This window comes from Phoxinus phoxinus, assembly GCF_949152265.1.
Source record: "Phoxinus phoxinus genome assembly, chromosome: 9".
In the NCBI taxonomy this organism is placed as follows: Eukaryota; Metazoa; Chordata; class Actinopteri; order Cypriniformes; family Leuciscidae; genus Phoxinus; species Phoxinus phoxinus.
In genome coordinates, this window is record NC_136884.1 from 9,614,417 (window position 1) to 9,626,931 (window position 12,515).

General features: G+C 36.3%; 1 protein-coding gene across 2 annotated transcripts in view; it reads right to left on the reverse strand.

Moving 5' to 3' along the window:
* Positions 1-6,018, reverse strand: part of plxnb2a.1 (plexin b2a, tandem duplicate 1) — a 98,833-nt gene extending 92,815 nt beyond the window's left edge. The window contains exon 1 of one of the 2 annotated variants that reach the window (XM_079622146.1): positions 5,632-6,018. The gene's annotated coding sequence lies outside the window, so the exon portion shown is untranslated. The remainder of the gene's footprint in view (positions 1-5,631) is intronic. The other variant, XM_079622147.1, reaches the window with a different exon arrangement.
* Between the last annotated feature and the right edge of the window lie 6,497 nt (positions 6,019-12,515).

Genomic DNA, 12,515 nt, shown 5'->3' on the forward strand with positions numbered 1-12,515 from the left:
ATCAGCCAATATGCATCAATTAAAAAAAAAAATCAGCTTTTTTTTTAATACAGTCTTTTAATACAGAGTAAATTGTTTTGAATTTAAGCTAGGAAAGGACCACAATTAAAAATGTCATCGATATCAAACAGCTGATAATATTTAAGAACTAGTCAGTCAATCTTAACAATAAACAATAAATTGAGTAAATAGTGTAAAAATGTCAACAAGACGATAATATATTTTTGAACATTTTGAGATACCCTACAATGCCCTGCAATTAAATTATTACAATTCTATATTCTATTGTCAAAATAAATACACAAAACACTAAAAATGAGTCAGTCAACCTGCCAACATCCTTGTCAATATTAATAATAAATAATCTAAGTAAATACTAGTGTAAAAATTGCAGCTAGGGATGCACCATAATTTAACATAACAGACATTTTTCGTTAACCAATAAATTACCAAAATACAAATTCTATACTATACGGTCTAAATAAATAAAACACTAGAAACCAAACTCAAAATGGCAAATGTTAATTTAGGCATCACAAATCTATTATATTTAACATTAATCATTATTAAATAGTTTAAGCATTAACTATGATGCCAATATCAGCTGATAACCCAAAGACCAAGACCAATAATTAAATAAAATCATGAATGTCTGCAAATTATCGATTTTGCGTTTACATTTCTAGTTACAATTGCTACTGTATGTTAGCATTAGCATTACACCATGCAGCTACCTTCTCTCAAGGTATCAGCTGTTGAAAAAAAACATATTGATTGAGCACTAACTCGGAGCGAAACAGCTCTTATATATAACTCTCAAAAAAGCAGGCCTAAGCCTTCTCAGTAAGGTACAGCACCTGTGAGGTTATCCATACACAAATCAATGACTGTTGAAGCATGTGACTGAATATAAACAAAGTTTTTAAAAAACCAATGATCCAACAAAAAGATATCTCTCATCACAAACATTAATACACCAGGCAGTCCAGGCAGAAGTCTGAAATAAACATAACCTTTGTCCCCTGATAATGCACAAGAAGGGTGATGTCAGCAAATGAGTGTGCTCTAGGACATGCCCTGGCATGTCTTTATCTAACACTTCCTCTCCACCTCATTCCCAATAATTAAATATGATGCCGAAAGTCACATTCTGTATTAAATAAAGCTGATTGGAGGGGGAGGGGGGGCGAGGTTGTATCCATTGTGGCAAAGTGGCGGCTTCTCGATAGGCATCGGCCTTTGTGCCGCTTTTTCATTATTCTCAGCACAATCTACCAGTGCAGATCCATTAGTGTGACATAGGCCTAAATTAGTGGCCATAGAAATCCATTAGCGTCACAGAAAATGAGGACTCTGAGCTGAAGTGATTTTCTCAGATTGACAAGATGCTTTCTTCAATTGCAGACGCTGACAGAGAAGGACAACCTGCGGAAGGATTTTCAGGGGCATACTGGCCTAGAAAGGTTAGCTGACCTCAAAGGCATAGTTCACCACCAAACTTTTATTATTACGTGCATATTGCGCTTTTATATGTTGAAATAATATATGTAGCCTACATGGGCCAAAGACAAATGTCCATGAAAATAAAGAATCAATTCAATTCCAAATGAAAACTGTAATTATTAGCTCACCCCCTTTTGCTCTTTACTTTCTTTATTCTGTGCAACACAAAAGCTGAATTTTATGGAATATTCTGGAGGAAAAAAAAAACGGTTAGAATATAACATTGTAGATGTCTTCTTAAGCCTTGACATCAGCCTTTATGAGAGTTCATGAATGAATCGCTCTTCTGAGTCAAATCTTTTTAAAGAATTGGTTGATCCAGACAGTTCTCAAAACCAGCCTAAATGATCCGTTCATGAATCAAACTGATCCATTTCTCAAGTTCAACTGAGCTAATGATCCCATCACAGCAGTTAACAGCCCACTGGGAATTAAGATTATAGATTATCTGTGTGAAGAAAAAAAAAAAAAAAAAAAAAAAAAAAACCTTAAAGGGATAGTTCACCCCAAAATGAAAATTGTCATCTTTTTTTTTTAAGAACAACCTGACCAATACAGTATGTTTAATAAGACAGTAAATGAGGACTAGGGATGTTAAACACAAAAAATAACATTAAAGTACCATAAAAGCAGTTTGTATGATTTGTGCAATATATTCCAAGTCTTTTGACAGAGTTTATGAATGAATCATTCTTATGAGTCACACCTTTTTTATGTATTGGTTGATCCAGTTCAAAACCAGCCTGAATCAGACTGAACGGATTCTCAAGATCAACACACTGACTCAAAATCCAAAGTATGGCTTCAGAAGTCATATGGACCACTATTATGATACATTATGGTGCTTTTGAACAACTACATCCTTCAAATTTTTCTGAAGTTCCATGGAAGTCATTCAGGTTTGAAAACAACATGAGGGTGAATAAAATGACATTTATTTTTAGGTGAACAATCCCTGTTCTGAGATCCATTTTAGCATAATGTCTAAACTTATTTTATATTATACAAAACATGTCCACAGCGCAAGAGAAAATTAATACATTGGAGTTACATAATTATATTTATATAAACAACATTAAACGTACCTAACCATGCAGAAACAGTTCTATTCTTACTATTCCAGCACCAAATGTGCTCTTGACAATCATAAATCACCACCAGAAAAAAAGCCTTTATGATTAGCTCATAATTGAGTGGGTTGCTCATGAAGTGAGAACATCCAGACCACAGATATCCAGGAGGCCCCGCGAAGATGTACGAACAAGGACAATGAAACCACAAACACAGCAACATACTGTACGCACTGTCAGCAGCTTCGCCTATCTTTAATGACAATTATTCAGCACTATCACTCTCATAACAATCAACACTGATATCGCAGTCCAAAGGACCTTTCGAGACAAGTCAGTGACTCGAAACAGGAAGATGAGGGTTTCACATGATTATCGTGATTCTTTAATCAAGACTCACAGAAGCCAGCTCCATGTTTTATGGCCAACATGAACAAATACCAACACACAAAGTCCTCAGGAAGTGCATGAATGAGGCCACTGTGTACTGCGTGCTTGTTCCTTGACAAGAAACACAAATAAACACAGTCATTGCTCATAAGAGAAGAAGAATGGAGGAAGAAAGAGGGGTAAAAAGAGCACTCTCTCTCTCTCTCCACGCTCTCTGTTTTTGACCATTGATCTTTGACCTTGAGGGGGCCGAATGACTTCCTGCTCTGAATCACTCAAGCTACAGGATCCTTCTCAGACGGAAGAATCCAAATAAAGTTGTGCGCCCGTTTATGTATATTCAAATTACTTTAAAAATTGACAACTTATTTATATAATAATTAGGGCAAATTGGGTTTCACGTTTCTAAAATATGTCCACATAGTATTTAAATCTGTTATTATTTATTCACCTTCATGTTGCTCAAACCCCATAAGACTTTGTTCATCTTCAGAACACAAATGAATTTTTTTTTTTTTTTTTATGAAATCAGAGATTTCTGTCCCTCCTTCCACTTGTTAAGTCGTGAATACTGTGTTCCAGGAAACAGAATACCGTTTCCAGGTCCAAGCCTCCACTCAAGTGAGAATACCATCTCAACAGCCATGAGCTATATGTATTCATAGTGCACTTTTATGCTAAGCTTTTATAAATTCACAGTGCACGCTTGAGTCTCTGGTCTCACGGACACCAATATTTTAACGATTTATAAAAGATAAATCACTGTCTGGCCATCTGGGCTTTCAGTATGGAGATAAAGGTTAGGATTATGATTTTTCAGTAGTTTGCTTTTGGCATCTGAAACAGTGACGCGTGATGTCGGACTTAACAAGCCGATTGAAAGTCTATTCACCCAAAATTCGGGAACACTTCAAAACGTTCATAAAGAGATCGCAAAATAAATGCATATGAATCAAGCGGTTTAATCCAAGTCGTCTGATGAAGAACGTTTTGAACCGTCAGAGTTTTGGGTGAATACTTTCAATGGAGGGACAGAAATCTCTCAGATTTCATTAAAAAAATCTTCTTTTATGTTTTGAAGATGAACAAGTCTTATGGCATGCAAATGTGAATTGTTAATAACCACCCTTAATGGAGCTAATAGTCCACTAATAACAGTAATCACATTCATGCAAGCCTTCTGAAATGAATGAAATCAAAAACACTTCTGCTCTTTATATTATAAGAGCTAGTAGGGATTGTGGTTGGGATGCGTTTTTATAAATAAGGATTAAGCACACAGAATGCAGATATTTCCCAGACACATTGTGTCTATTAGATGTCGTCAATGTCAAAGATTGAGATTGAGAGTCAATCTGGAATAACCATCCAGGTGAGCTTTTCAAGTTGTACACCTGTACACCACCACTGTACACTTGGACTTGAACAAGTAAAAGGTTCAGCAGATGACCAACTCTTTACCATAATACGCCTTTAACTCATAAATAAACATTCAAAGTGATCAGTTGAGTAACATTGTCAGCAATGAACTTCACTGCAATACAAACAGCAACGCAGCCATCCAATTACAGAGCAAAGGGAAATTTGATTACCTCATTACAGTTGATTTTATCACAACAGCTTGTATAATATGAGAGCTGGGTGTAATTGGGGGAATAAACAAGCCAGGAGAAAATGAAATGAAGGTAAGTGAAACTCTTCAGATGATGACGACAGGAACAGAGATAGATGTGCTTTCTTCGGCTTGTGACAAATGGTTCACGGCCAATCAAACACCATGTAGCACTAAATATCCCATCATTAAACCTGGTTTCACATTACTAAAGAGCATCTTAGGTGGGAATGTGTCAGATCCACTATTAAGAAAACATGTGTCAAACATCAGGCATCAGCACAGTGTTACACGAACAAACATCCGGCTACAAAAAGCCAACAGGATGAGTAAATGAGAGCAGTTTGTGTTAGACGAGCAACAACATGCAAATATGTGAAAATCCACCAAATGAATCTTGTTTCTTTAAAACCTCGAAGATTTGAAGGCAAAAAACGAGTGCATAGAAGCCAAATTGTGGCACCTAAGAAAAGTATCATGGTACTATGTTTTTGACATGTAAGTATAAGCATAGCCTGTCATGTTTTTTCTGGATACCGTGGTACTGCTATGGTGTTTTGGACAATAGTACCCAGTAACCCAGATAGTACCATGGTATTCTTGGAAGTACCCTGGAATACACGTAAACACTATGGTAAAGAATAGCTATCAGTAGCCTACAATGGTACTTTTTGTAAGGAACATAGGCTAATCGACGTCGCATATCTTTCCACATTCTCCCGACGCCAGAGAGTGCTTTATCGCTTATTTACATATTTAAACAATCAACGTAAAACCGAAACAATACGCTACAAAGTTGCATGTGAATGAGACTCGATGTTTCAGTTGTAAGTGTTACAAAGCTTCAAACGCGGTGACTGTGAATCCACTTTTAATGACATAAATCTTCTGATTTAATTAACAAGAATTTCCCAAACGTAACGACAGTTAAAGCCATAAGTACGCGCGAGACTCAAAGAAATAAAGTGAACAGACGTTGTTTTAAACGTTTACAAACACGCGCGACTGAGAAATGTAAACCATACAGTTGAAACAAACAGAAAGTTCAACACTCACCTTTCTGGAGAAACAACTCGCGAAGGCAGATCAAGATATCTGTTAAAACTGTTAAGACCAATCGCGAGGAAAGATTTACATTATTCGTCTCCCAAATAGATCACTAAAGCTAGTAGAAAAAAGCAGTATTCCTTAGAAAAAAAGCCGGGGAGGCAGTACACTTTGTTAGGGAAATCCGAAGAACTATGGGCGATGAATCCAGCGTCGAAAACAATTCCCGGCTTTTCCACGCCCTGTAGTAGGCTGAGCTTCAGATCAACCGCCAGGTGCGCGTGAAGTCTGAATGCTCACTGATACCTGTGTGAGTTTTGAAGGAAAATCGCTGAAGCAAAAGTCCCCACAGCTGATGGATGAGGACACACAGGACTCATCTGGACCTGCCCGACTGACCAGAGGGAGCACTCGCGCGCTCTCTCACCCACCCGCACTCACGCCCGCGCGCTCTCTCCCTCTCTTTCTCTATTGGTCTCTATCTACCTCTTTATCATTTTCAAGTTGTCAATGGCATAATTTTGCATGTAATATTGCCAACGTTTCAGTACAATGACATAATAAAATAAGATAAATTCAAATCATTTTAGGCCTATACAACTAATAAAATAACAGACAACTGAGATTCATTTCAACTTTAGACTATGGCATGCAATGTTGCTAAAGGATTAATTCACAACAACAAAAAACTATCACAAAATAAAACAAAATATGCATGGTACCAGAAATATTAGTTTCAGTAAAGTTATTACATTAAGAAATTGCAACAGCCGACTTCAATGGTTGTTCCTTTACTACAAATTATTATTACTTGAATTACTTTAATTTAACTGTGGCTATAATCATTATCACAGAGTCAGTATTTCGGCAAGAATCTGTCTACTTTTTATCTTGGATGGCGATGAGACGTTCTTCCAAATGTTTAGGCTCCAGACTGTTTGAAGTCTCTCTTCCCTTATCAGATTGTAGATCTATTCTGCCTGTATCAGTCTACAAAAGTGCTTGAAAAAAGCCTTTTCCAAAGTGGAAGTAGGAATCAGAAATAGTTCTTTGCTCCAACCTTGCTTCAAACATCCTTGAGGTCCCCCACGGGCCCCCTGTGAAGCCTGAGCTGGAATCAAAGAATGATCCTTTCCTCTCCCACCTACACTAAATCTGAGATTTGCCGTAATCTGGCTCATGCTGAGACTGAGATTAAGGCCAAACCAATTGTAAATCATAATCAAAGGACAGATATTAAGGATGGACGCAGAAAATTGTGTTGCGACAACATATCTATAAGCTCACCTCTTTGTCCAATGTTTTTGGTGCTGTTTTGAAGATTAATATTCAGAATTGATTTAAATACAATTTAAAATAAATAAATATAGCATTTTAATTAAAAGCATAATTATGACATTTTCAAATTCAAGGTATTTTATTGACATGATTATTTTGCATGTGATATTGCCAAAGCACAAAAACGTGACAAAAAAAAGAAAATAATAATAATAATAAACAAAATCGTGCCAGTGCTGTAAATATTAATTATAAAAAATAATATTAATAATAACATTAAAAATGTTTTTTTTTTTAAATAGCATAAAATGGTCAACTCAAGTTTCACCATCATATTTCTTGACTATTGAACCTTCCTGGTGCTTTAATTTGGCAGGCTTTGGGTCATTTAACCAATTGACCTTCATAAACCCACCACATTCTTCTGCCATCCACAGGTAGCCAAGGTCTTTGAAGTAAGAAAAGCTTTGCCTTCAGAGGACGCTCTGGGTAACATGAGAAACATCATTAATGCAGTGTCTCTTTAAAAATATTGTTTTGGCCCCCCGTGTGTTATTGCAGCAAAAGTGTGTGTATGTTGTAGTTGGACCCGAGTGTCAAGGCTGAATGATTTGAATAATTCATGACTATGGAAATTAGTCTGTCTGAAGGAAAAGAGTGCGGTCTTTGCCCCAAGGCCTGTAGGGACAGAGATGCTTTGCTTTTTCCCCCATTTATTTCTCTCTCTCTCTCTCTCTCTCTCTCTCTCTCTCTCTCTCTCTCTCTCTCTCTCTCTCTCTCTCTCTCTCTCTAATATTTTAGAGTGTAAAATGCAGCGAAAATTTGAAGATGATCAAAACACAAGAAATATAACAGGAGCAGCGATGGAACGAGACAGAAAATCAGAGAAAAAATGAGAATAATGATAGCTGTCAGGTAGAATGAGATGGCATTGTGCCCGAGTGTGGAACACACAAAGCTGGCTGTCATCTACAACCATTGTTCTATTTTCTCTCAAATAGCCCTGTTGCTCAGAATGTCACACCTCTTTCAGTAAATGATAAGAAATAGATGACTGAATCATCTGACAAATCAAAAACAAGACAGTAGCAGACAGAGCAGGTCATTTTATACTTCACTGGTCATGTTTTGAGTGGCTCTATGACAGATATTGATTGGCTCACATGAAGTTTCATCAGGTTCCAGTGAAAATTCAAGTCATTTCAAGATATATTGACTCTTAATAAGTTGAGTTTGACATCTAGACATTGAGAGAGAGAAATAAATATCATGGGAAAGAATTAAATGGGTTCGTAGCCTATAGCGTCTTTAATAATAACTTGAAAACCCATGATCATATTCTTGTGGCGCCCTCTACTGTTTAAATTCGTTGTATCAGCTCAAATAGTCAATAAAAGTCTCAAGGGGACTTTTGAGCTGTATAACCCCCTCCACGAGACTGCCACACCCGTGGAGTGCTGCCATTTAACGACAATAACACTTTCACCGTGTTCGTGAAACAAGAAACAGACGTTAGGCTACTTGCATTCGTCCGTGTGCGTGTGCTGCTGAATTTGGCACATCCAGAACGGCGGCAAAGACAGATGAGCAGAAACAGTTCCGCTGTCAGTTGGCAGAGAAAGACAATATGCTGTGAGACAGCAAACAGAAGGAGCCGTGTAGAGGGAGGGGGAGATAAACATGAACAAAAGTGAGCGAGAGCGAGAAAGGAGTTATTTTTAGACCGTGCAATGATTAGATTTGCTTTCCTGTTGCACAGAGCCAAGTTTCTCGGGCGGCTGTCAATATGAGTTATTGCATATACCTCGCTCTAATCAAAAATGTGTGTGCTTTTGTATGAGTGGCATTGTCGAGTGTGTGTGTAAATGAGTGAGTGGTCCATGCATGTATGATGCGTGTTTGTGTGTCTGTGTTTAGGCCTAAATTGCATAAACTCCTTTTATAGCGTCTGGAGATGTTGGTTTAGCTTGGTGAATCCGGTATTCCCTACAGTGCCAGTTTGGTGTAGTGCCACTAATGAGCCATCTGGTGCTCTCACCATCAATCCCACAAGTCCTGGGACCATCACCCAGAATTCTGCACCCCTGTGTTCGGCCAAATGACGAGACCGTAGGGAACAAGATCAATGGAAAAAGTTTTGTACAAATTTGCATATAGAAATATCTGCATAAAAATATATAAATAAATTATATATTTTAAATATTTAATTATGATTCAATCATATTAATAGATTTTATGTATAATAGCGTATAAAATATACGGATTTATTAAGACAAAAATATTGTTTGTATAATATTTATATAGCCTACATTTAGTATATTTAGCCTATTTATGAATAAAAAGAACATACAGTATTACCGATATACAATAGCAATACACACTTGCTTCTCAAGTGTTTAAAGTTTGTTCACTTCATAATTTTGATAATTTTTAAAATTATTGTAACGTATCATATTTTACTTAGCATATATTCAGATTTGATATAAAATAATACAACTGTTAATTTAAAATATGAGCATACACGTATAGGCTTAACACACACACACACGCACACTTAGGCCTACATAAATAAATATATAGACTGTGTGTATATATATATATATATATATATATATATATATATATATATATATATACTGTATGTATATATATGATCAAATAACTTGGCCCATGAAATGCCTAAAAGAAGAAAAATAATAGAAAAATGTGCAATTGGTTATTCCAAAAAAGTAAAACAAATTGTAAAAATGTGGACAAATTTAGCTTTTACAGGCAAATATTTTATATCTTGTTTAAATATTTAAAAAATAAAGACAACTCAATCGATAATTCTTTCAGTTGGCAACTTGAGCCGTGAAATACCCAGTTCTCATCATCAACCTGATTACAAGTGCTCAGAGATGTGAGAACACTAATGAAGCCACTAATGAAGACTGAGAGCAGCTCTTTGAAGGAAAACACTGTGCCAGAGTGTCCAGTGTGGTTGATCAGATTCCCAGATTATTCCCAATGCAAACAATGCAAATCACCAAAAGACAATTATTTAAATAATTCCTTTGCAGCTCTTTCAGGAGCCAGATCCATTCTTGGCTTTCAAAAATTATGCTTTGATTGATTAATTGCCTGGAGTGTTGCTCTCTCTCACACACACACACACACACACACACACACACACACACACACACACACACACACACACACACACACACACACACACACACACACACACACACACACACACACACACACACACACACACACACAACAGGAATCTCTTTGTTTGTTCTAATGATTAAACCCTGATTCTATAATCTATTGCATCAGTATGTGATTGTGATTACATCAGATTCATTCATTTCTGTGGTTTATGGCTGGTTGGTATCAAATAATAGGCTTCACAGAGCAGAACAATTCAATAGGAAGTTTTGAAATTGTAATTGGGGCAATTCTCTTCCAGATAACCTTCAGAAGTTGAAAATAAATATAAAAAATCATAATGGGGTTGTGCTGCTGTCCCCAGAATAACAAATTGCGTTGGCTGTGGAACACTGAATAACCAGCTTTTTGTGAGGAAATGATTACACTTTTTGAAACTCACTTTTTTTGTCTCACTGCTAATTAAAAGCAACCTTGGTGTATCCATCACTCTAGAAGCGCTTGAGTCCATGAAGACAGCTGGGTAAGCAGAGAAGGGTTTGGAATTAGTGTTGTTATTGTTCACTAAATCTAGAAAGTTCAATCACTTTAAATCACTTAAAATATAATTATTAGATGAAAAACAAAGTACTAACTGAAATACGTTTAAGTTGAGGTACTAAAATTACTAAATCTAAACGTAAAAAATATATATATATTTAGTTAAAAAAAGTTTGAGGTAAAAAATATTTTTTTGTTAACAGATTGCATAATTTTAATAATTATAATTATTTTACAACTAAACTTACGATTATGTAACTATCGTTTGTATTGTATATATTTCAACTTTGAACATATTAAGAAAATAAGTTTTGCCTTAAAATGTTTGCAACAAAGTGTACTTTTAGTATCAAACCACTAGGTGACAGTATATTGTAATTTTAAAAGAGTCATGAATGCCAAAGAAACAAAGAGATCTTAGCCTATAATCATTAAAGCATTCTGTAAGTCTTTGAACAAAAATCTTTTAAACAATAAACTAGTTCCAAAATCCAATAAATTACATGAAGCACTTGAGCTGCCTACATTAAGGCTAACTTAGGTTAGCATAGGTGCATCTGAGTGGTCTGGCATCTAGATACACACTGGTCTTTTCTATGAGACTGCTTTTCTTCTTCTTTTATTTCTATAGACTATTCATTCTATTTTCCACCATTCTGCCTCGGATGTCCTGTAGTGCACAAATTTACCACATAAAACAGAAGACCAAAAGGTGCAGTTTAAGGAAAATGCTAGCATTTAGCATCCATGCTAACATACACAGTAAAGGAAAGGGTCTATGTTAGCAAGTGCAAGTGTTTAATCATAGTTTAAACTAACATTGCAGTCTGGGTCTGTTTATTGTATAGGGCTGTTTATGTGAAAGTATCTTAACGGTTATACCGTGACAGTTGACACAGAGCGAGGGAGAGAGACTGTTTATTTAATGGAGGTACGTGTGCAGTTTCATGTTCCCACTCTTTCACTTGTTATTTTCTCAGCTTCCCCTTTCATCTGTCTCTCTGTATTTATGTTGATTATTGAGTTAATAAATACGCATGATGCTTGGGACGTGTAGAAGACTTCCTGTCCTTTTCTAACCACCTCAAGGAACCCAGCACACTGAGCCAAGTGACGACACTGAGTCAGCTCAGTCACATCACATTAGAGTAAGCCTTGTTTTCATTCTTTGATTTCACAAGCAACTCATCATAATTTCCCATTTATTTAGTTCAGACATAAAAGATAAGCTTCATTTCCTGTGGATGTCCCTTTCATAAAGGTCTCCCAGTGTCCCAGTCCCAGAATTAATGTCAGCACTGAGGTTATGATTCTCCATGTGCGGTTAGCGATGGTTCTCCCCATAAAATATTTTTTTTAAATGTCAAGCCTGTTGGAAAATCCATCTTATGCTGGCTTTTGGAACATAGAAGCTGGTTTAGCTGGTTGAAGCTCGTCATTAGCTCATGTTAGTTATAAGTTGGTTAAAGCTGTTCATTAGCTGGTTAAAGCTGGCCATTAGCTGGTTTAATCTGGTCATTCGCTGATCCATGCTGCTCATCAGTTTATACCAAGCTGGTAATTAGCTGATTCAAGTAATTAGTGGGTCCAAGCTGCTTAATTGATGTATGGACCAAGATGGTCAACTAGCATTAAAATACATTTAAATACATTTGTAATAGAACACATACTACTACTCTTACAACACAAATATCACACATTGAACATTGCAATAGGCTACATATTTTTTTTAGATGTGCTAATTATAGTGACATAATCACAGATTCAAGGAGAAAATAGGAATAACTTAATTGTCTCTATGCTTAATGTCTCATTTGATGACGCACACCACATGCATACGTGTGGAAACCGCCGATTCTCAGCTTAGTTCTGGGAAACTGAAACTTTCTCAAAGATGTTGTGTTTGACCTCCTGGCCTC